We start from the raw sequence: 19,024 nt of genomic DNA on the forward strand, positions 1-19,024 counted from the left end.
GAACAAATCATTCTGTTGTGATAGCAGTGATGCCTGTGCGTTGGGGTCCCCCTGTTCATGATAAGTTAATAATGATGGGAAAGGGTGCTTGGGGCTTCCCTGGTGGCTCAGACAGTAAAGAATCTGCCTGCAATGCAGGAGACCTGGGTTTGATCCCTAGGTCAGAAAGATCTTTGGAGAAAGAAATAGCAACCCACTCCAGTATTCTTGCTTGGAAAGTCCCATGGACAGAGGAGTCTGGCAGGCTACAGTCCATGGGGTCGCAAAGAGTCAGATATGCCTGAGTGACTAACACACACATGCAAGGTTGTCTGGTCAACTCATATCTGACTAAAAAGGCTCTCTTTTCCTTTAAAGCAGATCTAACCTTGCCGAGTGTGGGTTTGGGGATTTAGGGGGTGGTTCTTTTGCTGGCTTCTTCATGAGCTGTGAATGTCATTGTTTTGATATAGGTTCAGCTTCCCTAGGGCTCAGACTGTAAATAATCTGCCTTCAATGCAAGAGATCGGAGTTCAGCCCTGAGCTGGGAAGGTCCTCTGGAGGAGGGAATGGCTACCCATCCCAGTAATTTTGCCTGGAGAATTCCAGGGACAGAGGAGCCTGGCAGGCTACAGTCCATGGAGTTGCAGAGAGTCAGACACAATTGAGTGACTAACACTCACTAACACTTAGAGAACTGAAATTGCTATTTCAATAAATACAACTGGTTTTGGTAGATAAATACGAGTCCACTTCTATGGAAGATATTTCATCAAATAAAAAAAGAATTATAAAATAAGCAATTATGGCCTTAATCTATAAGATGTTAAACCACAAGATGTGAAATGTGCTCAAAATATTTTGAAAAGTTATAAAGTCTACAAGTGTTTACTGATGGGTAGAGTTAAGATTTTATGTTGCTACTTTGTTTACATGTATATCCAGGAAGCCATAAGACAGTTTGGGGAAAAACAGGTTGTGATTTCTATGGTGATTTAGTAGATTGAAAATTAGGTTCCGGCCTCCTCTGCAAGCATAAGGGACTAATATGACATCCATAAGAGAACCTCATAAACATGGAATTTCCCTCTAGAGCCAAAGAGATGAATTATTTTCAAGATACACAGGGGTACCCTAAGAAGTTGGAACATTATAAGAGCTCATAATTGAAGCAATCAGAAGTCAGTAAAAGCAGGGAGTCAAAAAGTTGATACATCATGTTTCAAACATATTTCAATTTCAGTCACATAAATAAAGGGGAAATCAGTCACTAATTGTTGCATGTCCCCTGATGATTTCAGTTCTGTGTTGCCTTTCTTGGTTACACCATGGCCAGATTTCTTCCTTCCATGTCTTAAATGCATTTGTACCTTAAAAGGCACTTGTGAAAAAACCTGAGGGTAAAAATCCCTCTAGTTTTTTGTTTTTTTTTTTTACTAAAGTTTTCTAATCTTTTATAAAAGCAAACTATTCCATACCTGCAGAGCAGCAGTTTGCTAATTTTTTAAAAATTTAGCCTCCTAAAGTATATTTAAAAAAAGTATATAATTCAGATGTTGTAAAACCAACACCACTAATTCCAGAATCCAGCCATCACCCCAAAAATAAATCTTGTACCTATTACCATTCACTCTCAATTCCTGCTACCCTATACCCTGGCAACCACAAATGTACATTTCGTCTCTGTATATTTACCTACTGTGGATATCTCATACAAGTGGAATCACAATTTGTGGTCTTTTGTATCTGCCTTCTTTCACTCATCATAATGTGTTCATGGTTCATTGAGGTGGTAGCCATTTATATTGTTTTTTAATATGGCTTATTTTTACAAATCTCTGTGGCAATCAAGTTTTCACAGAAATAGCATTCCTTTTTGGCACTCCCATTATATCAGTTTATTTAATATTTAATTAAATCACAAAATTACAGTAGCAAGTATTATTAAAATAAACAAGACTGTGACCAAACACCACTGTAGGCGTGAACCTGAGCTGATAAAAGCAAAGTACACCAGTTTATTATGATGGCAGTTATTTGCCACAGTGGCCTCTGCGTTCTGAGCAACAACGGGTTCCTTTTTCAGAGGGAAAGGAGAGCAACAGTTAACACCATCAGGTGCATTAGTGTTGATGGGTACTCCATTACCTAGGATGAAGCGGTGTGTATGTAGAGGTGTAGAGGTGATCTGTGTCTATTAGATAACACAACATAACTTCAACTGTCCCAAAAGGAAGTCTTCCGCACGTCTAAGTCTTCAGAAGAAGCAAAGATGGGCTCCCATTGAGATAGGTATACCCTGCTCCCTCAATAAAAACTTTACCATCCTACTTATCTTTTAAGGATCAGCTCAAACATGTCCTCCTCCTAAGCCTTGACTCCTCATAGTGCCTACCTGCTCTCTCACCTTCCTTTTAATTTCTAAAACAGTTATCTATCTCTTATGGTCGTTATAACCGGTATTCTGTTGCTAGTTGTTTTATTCCCTAAGTTGTGTCTGATTCTTTTGTGACTCCATGGGCTGTAGCCCACCAGGCTCCTCTGTGCATGGGATTTCCCAGGCAAGAATACTGGAGTAGGTTGTCATGCATTCCTCCAGGGAATCTTCCTGACCCAGGGATCAAACCTGAGTCTCCTACACTGGCAGAGGATTCTTTACCACCAAGACATCAGGGAAGCCATATAGCTAGTTACACAATATCTTTTCTTACATATGAGACCATAGACTGCTTCAGAGGCAAGTAGTATGTTTTTATATCCCCTACAGCCACCGGCACAGGAAACGAGGGATGCAGGACATAATCTTTGAACAAATCTGTAATAAGAAGTTCAATAAATATTTGTAAAGTAAATAATGAATGAATACATTGATTAAATAATTAATTAAAGGTGTGTAACTTCTTACCTGGCTACAGAGCAACACATCTCTTTCTTCAATGTACATGGGGTGGTGGGGGGTAGGTAAGAATCTGACGGGGGCATAGTGGTAGGCAAAGGAGAAAATCAACTGCCCCTGGGTACCTAGCAGCTGTCAGGCGTCATGACTCTCCTCCAAGTGTTTAACAGAGATCACTTTCAAACAGGACATTGTTAGATAATGACACTTTCTGATGCCCTTTGATGAAGAACAAATTAAAAACAGAGACAAAAATCTTTGTACTCAAAACTGCCCAATGTCTTCAAGTGTGGATTTAGTTTCTCTAAATTAAATTATCATACAACTTGAATGGGTTTTTAGAAATCGTACAAAAAGGGACTCAGAAGAACATCGTTTCCAAATTGGCGATATTTAAAAGCAAAGCCATTGGTTAGGTAAGGAATGCATAAACAACCCCCAAAGCTGTATTGAATACTTTTTTTTGGCTATATATGCCCGAAAAACTGCCAACTTCATTTTGATAAGCCTTTGTTAAAAACAACAAACATGCCTGAGCTTGCAAACCATGCCATTCTGAAGAAAAAGCAATTGAGAAGATGAGGAAATGCTTAAAACGGCAACGTCTGATTAAAAAGAAAAACCTCTGTGGTAACAGGTTTAGCAATAAGTCACAACACTGTGCTGCCTATTAACATGGAGGGGAGCAGGCGACAATGCAAACAGAGAAAATCAAAGCACAACACTTACCTTCATAAATAAATAAGAAGCTACATCTTAAAACTAATACAATTATAGTCCACAACACTGACATCAGGGCACCAACATCATTGAGAAAACGAATCCTCTCATGCTTCATTAAGTTTAATGTCACCACAGTGATGTCCTTGCACTAAAGGAAGTGTCATTTCAGGGACTCTGAATGAACACACATAAAGTAACCAAGTGTGGGAATTTCCAGTCATGTAGAGTTCACGTACATCAGTTCATAAAAGTCAAAGTAACTTTACCTGAATTTGTTTCTGTATTTATTTTCACACTGATTATAAAATCAGCAGAATTATGGGATTGGAAGGTAGATAATTTGGAATATTTGTGTTCATTTCCCTATGGTAAAGAATCTGCCTGCCAATGCAGGAGAAGTGAGTTCGATACCTGGGTTGGGAAGATTCCCTGGAAAAGGAAACGGCAACCCACTCCAGTATTCTTGCCTGGAGATATCTGCCTGTTTTAGTCAAAACTGAAATTCTCTTCCATCTGCCAAACAATCCTGGAAAAATTCTAATAAATAAATTGTAACCTAAGGTTCATAAGACCAAAGTTCTTTGTTTTATTCACTGATATACCTTGAGTGACCATAACATCACTGGGCACATAGTAGGCACTCAATAAATACCTATTAAAGTAAACTGAAAAACATAAAAAATGTGTAATGTAACGCGGAAATGCTAAATGTGTGTGTTCAGTCCCTAAGTCGTGTTGACTTTTTCAGACTCCAAGGACTGTAGCCCACCAGGCTCCTCTAGCCATGAGATTTCCCAGGTAAGAATACTGGAGTGGGTTGCCATTTCCTCTGCCAGTATCCTCCCAATCCAGGAATCAACCCAAGTCTCCTTTACCACTAAGGATTCTTTACCACTAAAGATTCTTTACCACTAAGCCATCTGGGGAGCCCCAAATGCTAAATAAGTCTCTTTAAAAATTCCTTTCTCTGAGCACTGTTATAGGTCATCATGTTAATCACAACACACAAACTGTCCTCATATAAGCCACTTTTCCCAAGCCAGCTCCAAAGTCACAAATCACACTCTGAATTCTAACCAATGATCAGCACAGGAAGGTAAGAACCCAAAGAGACTCCAAAGACAGATGAGGATACATTTTATCCATCTGTAGTTTTGATTACTTTTCTTCTCCTGGTGGTTTACCTGTAATGTACCTGCATATTCATCTTCATATTATTATTTAAATACATGCATTTAAGATGTATTATTTAGAATTAAGGGTTTGTATTTTTTAAAATTATCCTAAAAGGCGGTTTGATAGACCTCTCAACTATTTCAGAATCCCACCAGTTTAAAAACAAAAAGATGAAAAAAAAAAAAAAGATGGACAAAAAATAATAACAGGAAAATGACATGATCAGATGACTCTAATCATTAATTTTGTTCTAAATGCCTGAAAGTAATATGGTTTGAAAACTGAACTGAGTTGGAAGGAGAGGGCCTGGATTCTGGTACTGCCTCAGTCACCAATGAACTTAACCAATCCTTGGCAACAGGAATCTGAGCTTCCCAGGCTGTCTGGTGAAGAGTCTGACCAGACGATCTCTAAAAACCTGAACAATTTCCAAGATCCTGTGATTATAAGTTACCAAATCCAGTCATTTAATTACTACTTCTGGGAGGGTCAGACACCATTTGCCTAGTTTGACATGAGGTTTATGGCGAGGCAGTTGATTTTAAAAGCTAGTGATCTCCAAACACCTGATGAGTGTTTCTAAATATGGAGGGTCTGAAGACTCTGCTTCTGGGTTAAGCTGACTGCAGCCACCAGAGTGCCCAACTCTCAGCAAAGAAAAGGTAAGTTAAACTAATTAGAGTCCCTCCAGAATGGAAGGATTGAACCAGTGCCCTAGTAGGTCCCAACTGACTTATTACAAAAAAAAAAAAAAATTTACCAAGAGATTCAGAATGAATGCTGAGTGGTGAAAGCCAAAGGCTAACCAAATAGCCTCAGGACTTACTGGAACCCTGCTCTCAAATTTTGCTTCAAGCACTTTTCCCTGAGTCTGCACTACTGGTATCACTGATTTTGAGGACAAGAAGCAACTAAGAAATTAAGCCAATGGAAATTAAGTAAACATTATCACCTGAGGGAAGGGAAGATCCGAAATAAATAAGATACGTTAGGTACAGAATCCAGAAGGAACCTTGCGCGATCTCTCCTGCACGAGAAGTCGGCATTTGGAAATCACAGGAGGTGAGGATCAAAGCCGCTCCCTGTCCAGCCACCTGCCCAGAACCTGCCCGAGCACCGGCCCAGCACCGCCGGGGCAGGTGGGCATGTGTCTTTCCCCAACACAACGGGCGCTCCGAGGGACCAAGCTATGGTGGCGGGCTCCCGGTGCGTCGCCGGGCAGCCAAGGGAGCGCCCTCTGCCACCTCCACCCAGCCCAGCCCTAGAGCCTGCCGCCCGGCCGCGAAGGATGCCCGGGTCACCTGAGCCACCGCGTCCTGAGAGCGGACAGAGGGTGTGCCAGTGGGCTCCCGGGCCGGCACGCTGGGGATCCTGGTACCAGAGCGATCGGCGGGAGACTGCGCCCCGGCAGCCCGGTGGGCCAGCCTCCAGCCCTCCGCAGCCCGCCCAGTTAGTGCAGATCCCCCTCTCCTCCCGGCCGCTCCTCTGGCTCACCTCGCGTGGACCGCTGCAGCCCGGGCGGTGGCGTGTGGACATGCCCCCGGGGTGCACCCACCGTGCCGCGTCCCCGCGCGGTGGCCCCTTCCCGGGCCCCAGGCGCCGTGGTCCGCGCTCCCGAGGGGCTGGGAGCGGACGGGGTGGAGGCGCCGGCTGGGCTGGGGCGGGGGCCCCACGGGCAGCGCGGGAGGCGGAGAGCGTGGCAGGGAAAATCCCCGCGCCCAGCCTCCGAAATGCACCCGGGAGTTCAACGCCCCCAGCTCCGCCGTGGACTCTGGCCGGCGGGTGAATGGGATTTATCCAGGGATCCGCTCTACCGGCCGCGGCTTGGCAAGGGGTGAGGGGCCGCCTCGCGGTTATGTAATGGACCTGCCCGCTGTGACCCGAGCCACCTCGCTCCGGACTGCCCGACCCTCCCCGGGAACTGCGGTGCCTTGCTCCTGACCTAGTAGGCAGGCAGAGGGGGCTAGGTATTCTCAAAAAGAACTTTCCCCTGCAGGGTCAAAGAGCAAGCTCTGCTTCAGGAATCCAAGGACTCCCAGAGGTGAACGCGGCAGGGATCTCTGCCCGTGCAGCCCGTCCATTTCACAGCACAGAAAACTGAGGCTCCGACGTGTTTAAAGCGCTGTTTCTTCGAGTTGGAGGACCTAGATTCAACTCTCTCGAAAAGCCATGACCGTAGGCAAGTTACTTAAATCTCAGAGCTCAGTATCTCCACCTGTAAAACGAGGATAATAGTGTCCACTTCCTGTGCTTGATGAGAGGACAAAATGAATGAGGCGCAGGAGCCCGGTATGTAACACACCCCAGTAAAAAATTACTGCTGTTGCTCGTGCTAAGGTTCGCCCCCTCCGCCAACGTCACTGTAAAGTCGGCTGTCCCACGGGCCTAAAGAGCTGCCCCAGGGACCTTCCTGTAAAGTCCACTTTTTGTCAGGAGCGAAGTCTCTGAACTGAGGAGGTCCGTTTCCAACTTCTTGGGGTCTACATGCTTGCTACTCCATAGCATCAGCGTCATCTGGGACCTTGCTAGAAATGCAGAATTGCAGGCCCAACCCCAGAGCCACTTGTAACAAGAATCCCTAGGTGATTTAGTCGGTGGTACTTCAGAGTTTCACAACGAATCCGACTTTTTGGAAAATTTGAGAAGGGGACTAGAAAGTTGTGATGCAGTGGCCACACAATACCTTAGGGTATTTTTAAAAATAGACCGCCAAAGTCCTTCCTCTTTTACATCTGGCTGTTTTGTTTCTTCCCCTCTCCTCAGTTTCCTGTTCTTTATAAATCTGGATGAGCTCTTGTCACTTGTAAAATAAAGATCTAAGTTATCTGAAAGTAAAGGCTAGTGAAGATACCTTTAAGGCACACTATAGAGGGACGTCCTTGGTGATCCAGTGGTTAAGACTCCCCTTCCAATACTGGGAGAAGGAGTTCCATTCCACAGGCCCACAAAACTAGCAAACAAAAAATGCAGCAGAATTTGCAAATAGAACTTGTAAAAGAATTCATTAGCATTGCGTATGGACTTAAAATGTTGAGGTTGCAGGGAGCCCTGAGCTTTCAACTGTGAAGCTCTTTTGGTTAAAGGCTGGAGTACTTTTTGGTTCAGAAAAATACTTTTTTTAGTTAAACATTGCTTTGGGAGGCTGAGAAGCCCCATTTTCCACTTCAATAATGTAGGGTAACCAGTTGTTTTTAAAAGTTTTGAAGAAGAGGAAGAAACCTCACAGGCTTTCCTCCATTTACATCATTTGTCATAGAGGCCCTAGAAAAGCCAAGGACAGTTCTTTTATTTATGTCATGAAGTGTTGGTTGGTTGTGTTTGCTTGTTCAGGTTTAGCTCGGCTGATCCTATCTCTGACAGAATGATTTTCATCTTTTGAGAGGTGAGTCTTGGTGGATTATTGATGATGGTGCTGATAGAGAAGGTCACTCCCATCTGCCTCCCCCTTCAGGGTCCCCCCCACCCAGCTCCCATGCAAGGATGGTTCCAAGGGGTGGGTGGTGTGGAGGTGGAGTTGGAGAAGATGGAAAGAGGAAAGGAATCTCTTTTCCGTGAGGCCGGAGGAACTGGGAAGGAGGGGGACAAACCCCTCTCCTTGCCTTGGAATCTAATGAGGAAAGAAGGGGAAAATGCAGCATTTCTCTTAAGAGTGCTATCCAATAGAATTTTCTGTAATGGTGGAAATGTTCTGTGTCTGTGCAGTCCAAAATGGCTATGAAATGTGGCTTTGTTGTTTACTTGCTAAGTTTGAGACCCTATGGACTCCCCATGGACTCCACCAGGCTCCTCTGTCTGTGGGATGTCCCAGGCAAGAATATTGGAGTGAGTCGCCATTTTCTTCTCCAGGGGATCTTCCTGGACCAGGGATGGAACCTTTCATCTCCCACATTAGCAGGTGGCTTCTTTACCATTGAGCCATCAGGGAAGCCCTAAATGTAGTTATTTACATTTAAATTTTAATCAAAATTCAAGTTTTTTGTGTTTGTTTCTTGTTGCTAGTCCGTTGCAGCAATCACATTTCACGCTCTATACCAATATGTAGCTAGTACCATACTGGACAGTATATCAGACAGTTCCTTCATCACAGGAAGTTCTGTTGGACAGCAGTGCCTAGAGGCCAGGATTTTGGTGAGGAGGTGAACCCACATATTTCACCTTTTCCAAATTCTAGTCAGACTCTCATCTGTCCTCTGGCAAGTGAGGAACTGATCATTAAACCTCAGCCATTGAGTCCTTGTGAGAGTCAAGCTGGAATAACCCATAGAATGTGTTGGTTGTCATGCCCTGCACATAGTTAAGTGTGCAAAAAGTCTTAACCAGTATTAATATTTCACAGTTTTTAAGTTTTATTAGTCAAGTAACCTTTTGCTGATGTGCTGAGCTACTCTGGTCCCTCAGTGACCATCTATAGCTGTGCTCCAGCCCCCTCCGTTAGCTTCTTCCTCCCCTTTGTGAGCTGGGCACTGCCTTTGCTGTTTTGGCCTGGAGATACAGCCTACTTGGTCAAATCCCTACCATTTGTGCCCAATAAATAACAAATGTGTGAACTAAAGTCACATTGTACCATGGTTCAGGGGAATCGATTGTCAAATGAGATTCTCAGAAGCATGACACCTTAGGGTACATCCATTATAGAAGGAGTTGTTTGTTCCTGTTATTTGGTCAAACAAGGATGTGTGGACTCAGCAGAGAGAAACGAGAACATTGGCTCCAGATAAGTAATATCTGGGCTGTCCACGTCAAGCTGGAAGCTACCAGGAGGTTGGAGGTGGAGGCGGATGGAAACATGAAGATTTTACCTAAATAGAATTTGAAAGTTCATTTCCATGGCTAATAAGGAATCCAAGGATAAACTGTAAACAGCATAAAAAAGATGCAAGTATTTTATGCCGTCAGGTATGCGAATGAGGGCAGTGCACAGAATGGGAAATCGTGAAATTCTCCGCAGAACACCAGGAAACAGCTTTCTGAATATCCGGCTTCTCAAATTCTTTCTCTTTGACTTCTTTAATAAGATCACATGCTGTGGGCACCTTTCAGATTCCACTTTGTGTATTGTCTTCCCTGGTTCCTGTTCCATCACATCACTTCTTCTGAAAGTTTTAGAATTCAGCATCTATTTCTCTGCTTTTCTTTCTTCACCCAAATCCTTACTCCTGCCTTGTCATGACAGTGACTGAACACCTGCCTGTCAGAGGCTGTGCATTCCCAGTTCTGACCTCTCTCTGAGCCCCCAGGCCTCCAGTGGATATCGTCACTTAAATCTTCCCCACCCCATCACTTCAAATGTTAATTTATCAAGAACTTGCTAGCTGGGTGACCTTGGGTAAGCTGAATAACAAAACTTCCGTTTCTTCATTTATGAAACAGCAAAATAGCACCTTCCTTCTAGGGCTATCTCGAAGGTTAAATCAGACATATATAAAAAAATAAAAAGAAAAAAAAGAGACGTATGTGTGAGTACCTAGCACAGTAGCTAACGTATTGCTGTTTTTGTTGTTTTAGACCCACAATCATGTATGACTCTTTGTGACTCCAGGGACCTTAGCCCACCAGGCTTCTCTGTCCATGGGACTTCCCAGGCAAGAATACTGGAATGGGTTGCCATTTCCTTTCTCAAGGGGTCTTCCTGTGTTGGCAGGCAGTTTTTTACCACTGAGCCACCTAGGAAGCCAGCTAGTGCATAGTAAGTACTTAATCCATGTTAGCAGAATGATTCTCAGTAGCCAAGATAGGGAAACAAACTTTGTGTCTGTTGATGGATTAATGGATAAAGAAAATGTGATATATATATGTATATTATTCTCATAATAAAGAAGATCCTGCCACTTGCAACTGTATGGTTGAACCTGGAAGACAATTTGCTGTATGAGTAAGCCAGACACAGAAAGACAAATACTGTATAATCTCACTTACATGTGGAGGCTAAAAAATTTAAGTTCATATAAGCAGAGAATAGAACAGTGGTTGCCAAGGCCTGGGTGCCATGGGAAGTGGGGAGATATTGGCCAAATGGTATGAAGTTTTAGTTATAAGATGAGTGAATTCTGGGGATCTAATGTACAGCGTGGTGATTATAGTTAACAGTACTGTATTTTACAGTGAAATTTGCAAAGTGAGTAGATTGTAAATGTTTTTACCACACACAAAAAGGTAATTGTGTTATATGTTAGTGATTTAGTTAGCTTGATTGTGGTAATCATTTCACAATGCATACATATATCAAATCATGCTGTACACTTTAAATATGTTTAATTTTTACTTGTCAATTATACCTCAATAAGTTGAGGGGGGGAATTAAAAATAAATGCTAGCTGAAAATACACCAAATACAAACACTCCTCCTCCCTTGACCGCATAGAGTGTAAACTGGTTGATGGCAGGAGACTTCCCTGTCTCATTAACTATTGCCCCAACGCTGACAGAGCAGGAACTTCAATAAATCTTTTGGAATGAGTAAATGTTAGTTACGCCTCACCTTTGCGGTCACCTCTGTGATTCTTCCTCTTCTAGATTCATTCAATTAGTACTTATAACATTTACCCTGAACTAAGTCACCAACCAAGGGCAGGACCATGACAGCCCCACATCTAACTCAGTGCTGCAACTTGCTCCCTGCCTCAGGGCTGATGTGCGGCTTGAGAGTTCCCTGACCCAGCTCGGTTGTCTTCTGAGGACACCTGAGATAAGAAAATTTACATGGAGATTGGAAACGAGAGAGAGTAGCTGCTGGTTTTTTCACTCGACTAGATGTGAGGTATGACCCAAAACACTGGTGAGAAATTCCCTGCGGTCTGACCACAGACCTTGTGACCTACCCTTTCTTGACCCATAGGATCAGCACACAGGGCCTACTGATGTCAATAACATTGAGCTTCATTTTCCAGTTAATTTCTTCAAAATCTTTCAAATTATTGCTCAAACTTTTATGTCATTTTCCCCCTGAAATGTACATTTTGAGTTTAGCACTTTGTATCTCTAAGTCAAACTTATATAAAATTATGTAATTTTCATAATGTTAAGAGATGTCATATACCTCCTTTCCTTATCTGAACAGTTGTTGGGAGAGTTGTGAGGAATTTATTGATATTTATTGAGTTCCTTTAATGTCCCCAACTCTGGGTATAGATTTCCTTCCATCCTCACAGGACTTATTTTCCTATTGAGGGACAGAGCTCAGAGTGGTTAAATAAATTGCTCAATATTATGCAACTAGAAAACTGTGCTGCCATATGAAGCCAGGTCTGTTTACTCTGGGGTAGACTGATTGCAAAAACAGCTGGTATTCTCCATTCCTGTTTCCATATCCTTCGCAATGTGAGTTAGCACCAACCATCAAGAAGTGGGGCCTTGTTTCCCCAACCCCTTGAATCAGGGCTGGTCCAGTGACTATTTTAACCAGTGGGAAGGAAGAGTGGTGGGCCAATACTGAGTCTAGACCTTAGGGGCCATGCCCCCGCTGGCTCAGTCTCTCAGTACCCTTCATTGCCGCAAGAATGAGCCTGAGCTAACCTGTTGGAAGATGAGCAAACACATGGGAACAAGCTCAGTCAGTTCAGTCACCCCAGCCAAGTCCCCAGACACCAGGAGAGCCAAGCCAAGGTTAGCAAAGCTGGCTGCTAGCCCCACAGCAGGCTCTGGGTGGACCAGTGAGCCCATCTAGACCAGCTCAGATCAGTAGAACTGCCCAGCCAACCTACACAGGCTCACACATAAAGGTTTCCTATTGTAGCTACTGTGGGTTTGTGGTGGTTTGTCACGCAGCATTATTTAACCAAGAGATAAGTAAGATAAATTCACAACATCTGCAGATCTTGTTTTTACCTTGTAATAGTATAAGAGAAAAGTTTTTGCAAACATGTCTATCAGAAGTCTTTCTTCCCCAGGGTTTATCATGCTATTATGCTCTTTTCAATGACTCGAGGGGAAAAAAAACTCTGTTGTGAGCAATATATTAGAAAAAGGAAAGTATTTGTGTTTAATGGGCCAATTTAATGAGCGACCGAATTGCAAACTGAACTACAGTGTGTGTCTCTTCATTTCTATCATCAGACAAATCCAGCATAAACAAATGAACCAGTTTTTTGAGTGTCTAGGCTGTGCGTGGCACAATAGTATTTTAAGACAGGGTTCCTGTCATCAAGGAATTACAATCTAGTTGAAGTAGAAATGCAAATGAGAGAAGCTGAATAACAATAAAAGATTTCAAAAACACCATCACCACAACCTACCACTTCAGAAGGATAAGGTGCATGATCATTTTGGTAAAGGAAGTCAGTGTTTGCTCTAACTCAGTTGTTGCTGTTCAGTTGCTAGGTTGTGTCTGACTCTGCTAGAATTCAGAGGAGAACCTAAACGCTTGGGACAGAAACTAGATAAATGCTGACTTTACAGGTGGTTCTGGAACTCCTTGGAGCAAGTCAGCAAGCAGATAGGAAGGCCCTCGTGGTAGTGTGAAACTGCAGGTAATAATATTAGCAGTGAGAAAGTGCAAGGTGTGTTTGGCGGTGAGTAAATAAGTCTTTTTGATGAGAACAGGGAAAATCAATAGGACAAAGTGACTGATTAGATAGGGAGTGAAAGAGACAGAACAAGCACATGTGTCTCCAGCTGGGAGGACAGTGATCATTAACAGAGAGAGGGGTTAAGAGGTAGCAGTTGGTGAACAATTCAGTATACACGTGGAGCTTGGGGTGGGTGTGAAATACCCATCAGGCTGCTGGAAATGTAGGGCAGGGGCCAGGAGAAAAGGTCAAAGTTAGAGATAAGGCTTGAAAATCTTCAGTTCGAGAGAGCTGAGATGAAACCATAGCGGAAGGACAAGGCCTGGACCTTGGGGAATGCCCACAATGTCTAGTGGGGAGATAAGGGAGATGCGTAGCTGACAGCTAAGCAGGATGGAGCGAGTGCTACATGAGTCACAGGAGAGTGATAACCATTCAGGGCTACGAGAGGTGTACAGGAGCAGAACAGAAACTTTCTCTTTCAGGAGAAGAGTGAGTGAGAATAAGCAGGGCCTGCTCCCAGAGGGCTTCTGGAAGTCCTTTGAAGAGGCACATGGTTCCAGCTAGACAGCTCACCTGCTAACATCAGAAACACAGTGAAGACCGATTAGACTTTAATTGCCCAAAAAAAAAAAAAAAAAATCAGCCAGCTTTGTTTGGGGCTGATTTACCCTTTTTGACTCACTCTGTTGATCTTCTTAATGGATTAATTAGCAAGTTCCTGCTTCACCTTTATTCATTTTGATAAATTCAGAAAGTGCAAAGTGAACAAACTATTTGATGAGGATAAAGCCAACCCAAATAGATAAGGCATCAAAGTAAACAAAGAATGGACACACCCCCTTTTAGTTTCTATGCTAAAATTTCTTTTACTGCTTACTGCTAAGTCACTTCAGTCGTGATCGACTCTGTGCGACCCCATAGACGACAGCCCAACCAGGCTTCCCCGTCCCTGGGATTCTCCAGGCAAGAACACTGGAGTGGGTTGCCACTTCCTCCTCCAATGCATAAAAGTGAAAAGTGAAAGTGAAGTCGCTCAGTCGTGTCCGACTCCTAGCGACCCCATGGACCGCAAGCCCACCAGGCTCCTCCGTCCATGGGATTTTCCAGGCAAGAGTATTGGAGTGGGGTGCCAATTGCCTTCTCCAAAATTTGTGTTACATAAATTAACATGTACTAACTGGGTGCTGCTGTTTCTGGTTTTTCATCGAGACACATTTATACATCCCTATGAATTAGTCTCATGATTATAGATGATGCCATGATAGCATCATTAAGTGAAGAAAATACAATTCATTCCAACCACTGGAAGAAACACTCAAAGAGTTTCTAGCAATATAAATAATAGCCATTGGTTATATTTTATTTCAGTAGAATGTGAAGAATAGAAAAGCACAAAGTGAAAAAAAGGCCACATTGGCTTTTATACGTTTGTTGAAAGAAGCCAAAATCTGCCAGTAAACTGCTTTCTAGTTGCTTAGAGTGTTTCCAACCAATGTGAAGGCTAGTTGAAGGCAGTGTACTTGTAAGCAGACTCATCCTCGTTAACCTGGTGTATACCTGCTCCAAGTGCTATGCTCCAGAAAAACTGCATGAAGGAACGGGTACATTCATAATCTTTCCAAATGGTCCAGAGTCCTAAATTTGAGAATCATGACCCAGGTATTCTAGGGAGACCCAAGGATGGTTGGAAAGAGGGAAGGCACCCCAGTGGACCGGACCTTCTTTCCCTTTTCTGCCTCTTTGAGTAAAATAGTTCTCCTTTATGGTTTTATTGTATTGGGCTTCCAATTCATTCCATTCATCAAGCCAGAAATCTAAGTTTTCTTTCAGAAGTCTTACGTAATCTTACCTCCCACATCAATCCATCTGTTGCTGCTGCTGCTAAGTCGCTTCAGTCGTGTCCAACTCTGTGTGACCCCATAGACGGCAGCCCACCAGGCTCCCCCATCCCTGGGATTCTCCAGGCAAGAACACTGGAGTGGGTTGCCATTTCCTTCTCCAATGCATGAAAGTAAAAAGTGAAAGTGAAGTCGCTCAGTCGTGCCTGACTCTTAGCGACCCCATGGACTGCAGCCTACCAGGCTCCTCCATCCATGGGATTTTCCAGGCAAGAGTACTGGAGTGGGGTGCCATTGCCTTCTCTGAATCTATCTGTAAGTCCTGTCAATTATCTCATCAAAATATAGCTCAGAATCTGCCTCCCTTTTCTCCATTTGCACTGCTGACACCCTAATCCAGTCTGCCATCTTCTCTTGCTTACTCCTGCTATAGCATCCTAACCCATCTACTTGTTTCTGCCCTAAGCCTCTGCCAATCAGTCCATTCTCATGAGAACACTAAGAAACTTTTTCTCAAACTTAAATTAGGACTTCCCCGGTGGTCCAGTGGGTTTAGAATCCACCGGCCAACGTAGAGGCCAAGGGTTCCATCCCTGGTCTGGGAAGATCCCTCCTGCTGCAGGGCAGCTAAGCCAGTGTATCACAGCCACTGAGTCCATGTGCTGCAACTTCTGAAGCCCACGTGCCTAGAGCCCACGCTGGGCAACAAGAGAAGGCACCACAGTGAGCAGCTGGCCCACTGCAACTAGACAGCAACCCCCACTTGCCACAACCTGAGAAAGCCGGCACACAGCAGTGAAGATCCAGCACAGCTCAGATTAAAAATAAAAAATAAAACTTAAATTAGATCACATTGCCTCACAGCTTAAAACTTTCCTCTGGTTCCCAAAGTACCAATCTGGGCTCCTCTGACCATGGTCCATAAGTGTGCATGCCCCTGCCTGTCTCTGCATCCTCTTGTGCCATATTCCCCATGTCTATTATTATTATTATTTTTTTTTTTCACATCAAGCCAAGGAAGCAGAGGCTTCAGTATCCCCTCCCCAGAGGCCTTATCAGACCATTCTAACTTAAACTCAATCTCCCTCCCCCATTATTTTCCTTCTTAGCACTTTTTCCCCCTTCATAATTTTTTTTGCAACTTTTTGTCGCTGTTTGCTTTCGTTTTGTTTGACCCTGAACTAAAAGCTCAATGAGAATAGGAACTATGCCCGTTGTGTTCACCACTGTGCCTGTAAACCTAGCCTGGTGCTTGGCGTATATTAGGAACTCAGTTATTGGATGAATTAAATGGTTAAAAGGAGTCAAAGCTTTCAAGGTGTGGAGTCCCTGAGACAGACAAATTAGGCATTTTGGATGGGGTGACAGTGGTCATAAACTTCATTCCAGAGTTGCATTGATGACTGGTGATCTGAAATTCTCAAGCCCATGCTCTTCCAGCCTGGTAGAGCTAGACCACGTTGTCGTTGGGAAAGTTTTGTAAAGCTAAGAGGTTGTTTTGCCCTGTTGAAGAGAGATGTATTCTTGTTTATCTGTGTGTATGAATGTATCAAAGTAAGAAATAAGAGTTGCAGTACTTTGAGGGAGAATGCCAATTGATTATACAACATGCATTATTAATACTTGTTATGGTTATATTAAAACTCATACAAAGCCCATGTAATCTCATTTCCAGAGTTTAGGCTTCTGGCCAAGAACATTATGACAGTCTAGTTTGGCGTTAGCATCATCTGGAGAGGGTCTGAGGCAGGGTTATTGAATTAGATTTGGCTGCTTGCTAGCAGCACATTGCATTTCCCATCCCCGATGGAGGCGGACGTGGGAGACGAGGGCCCAGTGTCATGCTGGGAGGGTGGGAGTGGGTGAGATGATGAGAACTACCTCTCAGCTCCCTTCCAACTGCTTCTGATTCTTCCATTCCAGCTGAGCCAAGTCAGCCTAGCTAAACAGTTATGGAGGGCCTTCTGCATGCCAGGAACTGAGCTGGAATCATGACCATGGACAATGTAGACACCTGCTCTGCCTTCACAGAATCTGGAGATGGTCAACGGGAGGTGAGCACGACTTGGCAAAACCAGATGGTGACATCAGTCAGTACTCGGCTCTCCTCTTGGAATGTCAGTTTGGCACAAGAATTAGCCGTGTCGTGAACAAAAAAAAAAAAAAAATAATAGCACTTTCTTGAGTGGTGTAAAATATTTTAATCCCCAGTTCCATGAAATGACCATTGGACGCATTTGAAATGGCCCCGGAATTTGAAGTCTCAGCTGCCTTCTCTTGAATGTTCCTCCATCCCCTCATTTGTTGGAGCGCTTTCACCATAGCTACATGTTTATTGTATTTACTGGGTGATACTGAGCCATTTTTTTCTTAATTTAATAGTAAAATCCGTATGCACTTCTCTTATTAGATTTGTGAAATAATAGAATGTCTGACTTGCCCAGAATTTCATGATATGCAATCCTGCAGCTGTTTTCCAGTATCCTGTTGTGTTTACAGCTACTTACTCATATTTGATGGAAACGCCATGTGCCAATTTGTAACCCATGGCAGCCAGAGTAGTGCACCTTTTATTTTCTCATTAGCCCCTCTGCATCATCATCATTTTCCATATCAGGTAGTATGTTCATTGTTAGTATAAATCATACTCTTCTGAATTGTCTCAGCACCAACATCGCCAAGTAGCTGGCTCTTTTCACACCTACCTTTTTAAGCAAAATATTGACTTATTTATTTGGCTGCACCAGGTATCTGTGGCAGCTTGCCAACTCCTAGCTTCAGCATGTGGGATCTAGTCCCCAGACCGGGATCGAACCCGGGCCCCCTTCCCTGGGAGCACAGAGTCTTAGTCACTGACCCCCAGGGAAGTGCGACACCTACCTTTTATTTAAAGGTGACAGTAGTTGTCTGACTAGTTGCCAGATGTTTCCTCCACTTTTTTCAGCTATTTTATGACTTAGAGGAAAAAAATAATTACGGATTATGTGATGATGTTGGGCAAGTCATTAAATTCTCTGGGCCTGCTATTTCTTCTGTAAAACTGAAGGATTTAATTACGTTAGAGGTTAAATTACTGGACGGTAGGCAAATTTAGCTCTCAGATGGCTTAAAATGACCTTCACAGCATATAGATTAATTCATTGACAGCTGTCTAAAATTGAGAGATTTCCTATAAAACTCCAGATTTCTAGCTTCTGTTTGAAAGATCAACATCTGAATTCCCTTGAAATGTCTGGCTTCAGAGGCTCCCTGCCTCTATCTCAAATCCTCACATTCACTAATGACAAGGGAGGAAGACACTGCTAACCCTTTGCATTTCTTTTGTGAGGGCACCTGAAGATGGTTACGCCCCATGCCCTGTTCCTGCTGAACTCTAACAGGAGATTTAGAAGAACCAGGCTCAGAAAGGGAAGCACTCCTGATGGTCTAGAAAATTCCTTGAGGAAAGAAACAGAGACCTCACCTATATGATAGCTTTTGGCCGCTGTTCATATCGTGATTTTGCATTTTTCATTATTTATCATGTCTCTGGTTGAATGCATTTGTTTAAAAAAATATTTGGGGTGGGGGGAAGTAGGGTGGAGAAATTGCCGCCAATGCAGGAGACACAAGAGACATGGGTTTGAGCCCTGGGTTGGGAATATCCCCTGGAGTAGGAAATCGCAACTTGCTCCAGTATACTTGCCTGGAAAATCCCATTGACAGAGGAACCTGTGGGCTACAGTCCATGGGGCTGCAAAGAGTCAGACAGGACTGAGTGCACGTGCGTGCACACACACACACACACACACACACACACTCACTCACTCATTCACTTAAGGGTGTAGGACAGGGGGGTTTATCTTGCCCCCTTGCCCCTTCTGGTTCTCTGAACCAACTTTCCCTAGAGCAGTTTTTTCTGTCTG

At 43.6% G+C, this 19,024-nt stretch overlaps 1 protein-coding gene and 1 long non-coding RNA gene across 8 annotated transcripts in view; one reads left to right on the forward strand and one right to left on the reverse strand.

Annotated features, from left to right (window-relative positions):
* SLC16A12 (solute carrier family 16 member 12) overlaps nucleotides 1-6,408 on the reverse strand; it is a 99,654-nt gene extending 93,246 nt beyond the window's left edge. For 4 of the 5 annotated variants that reach the window (XM_070780453.1, XM_070780452.1, XM_070780454.1 and 1 more), the window contains exon 1: nucleotides 6,269-6,406. The gene's annotated coding sequence lies outside the window, so the exon portion shown is untranslated. Of the gene's footprint in view, nucleotides 1-6,268 lie in introns of all 5 variants that reach the window. The other variant, XM_070780456.1, reaches the window with a different exon arrangement.
* LOC109553233 (uncharacterized) lies at nucleotides 5,212-17,295 on the forward strand. Of its 3 annotated transcripts, XR_011564232.1 has the most exons (5): nucleotides 5,563-5,836; nucleotides 6,771-7,063; nucleotides 8,105-8,156; nucleotides 10,280-10,460; nucleotides 17,043-17,295. It is a non-coding gene; the product is annotated as an uncharacterized lncRNA (long non-coding RNA). The 3 variants fall into 3 exon arrangements; XR_011564231.1 differs by lacking the exons at nucleotides 5,563-5,836; nucleotides 8,105-8,156 and adding an exon at nucleotides 5,212-5,436; XR_011564230.1 differs by lacking the exon at nucleotides 8,105-8,156 and having other exon boundaries at nucleotides 5,574-5,836.
* The last annotated feature ends 1,729 nt before the right edge of the window (nucleotides 17,296-19,024 follow it).

This window comes from Bos indicus, chromosome 26 (assembly GCF_029378745.1).
Source record: "Bos indicus isolate NIAB-ARS_2022 breed Sahiwal x Tharparkar chromosome 26, NIAB-ARS_B.indTharparkar_mat_pri_1.0, whole genome shotgun sequence".
NCBI classification, from domain to species: Eukaryota; Metazoa; Chordata; class Mammalia; order Artiodactyla; family Bovidae; genus Bos; species Bos indicus.